This window comes from Oryx dammah, unplaced genomic scaffold, assembly GCF_014754425.2.
Source record: "Oryx dammah isolate SB20612 unplaced genomic scaffold, SCBI_Odam_1.1 HiC_scaffold_2, whole genome shotgun sequence".
NCBI lineage: Eukaryota > Metazoa > Chordata > Mammalia > Artiodactyla > Bovidae > Oryx > Oryx dammah.
In genome coordinates, this window is record NW_024070186.1 from 158,802,214 (window position 1) to 158,802,777 (window position 564).

The 564-nt window shown below is 53.0% G+C and overlaps 1 protein-coding gene across 3 annotated transcripts in view; it reads left to right on the forward strand.

Annotated features, from left to right (window-relative positions):
• SLC9A3R2 (SLC9A3 regulator 2) overlaps window positions 1-564 on the forward strand; it is an 11,018-nt gene that overhangs the window by 8,189 nt on the left and 2,265 nt on the right. The gene's annotated exons all lie outside the window — the stretch shown is intronic.

Below are 564 nucleotides of genomic sequence, written 5' to 3' on the forward strand. Positions count from 1 at the left end.
GTGCGTCTGTGTGCCTGTATGTGTCCCTGTGTATCTGTCTGCACCTGCATGCCTGTAGGTATGTCCCTGTGTTATCTATCTGTCTGCACCTGTGTGCCTGTAGGTGTGTCCATGTGTATCTGTGTGTCTGCACCTGCATGCCTGTAGGTGTGTCCGTGTGTGTGCACGTGCGCCTGTGCACCTGTGTCCATATGTATCTGTATGTCTGCACCTGTGTGCCTGTAGGTGTGTCCATGTGTATCTATCTGGTGTGTGTGCGCCTGCGGGCCTGTGCGTCTGTGTGTACTTATCTGTGTGTGTGCACCTGCATGCCTGTAGGTGTGTCTGTGTCTGCATCTGTGCGCCTGTATGTCCGTGTGTATCTATCTGTGTGTGTCTGCACCTGTGTGGCTGTAGGTGTGTCCGTATCTGTGTGTGTGCATCTGTGCGCCTGTATATGTCCATGTGTATCTATCTGTGTCTGCACCTGCGTGCCTGTAGGTGTGTCTATGTCTGTGTGTGTGCGTCTGTGCACCTGTGTCTGTGTGTATCTGTGTGTGTGTCTGCACCTGCATGCCTGTAGGT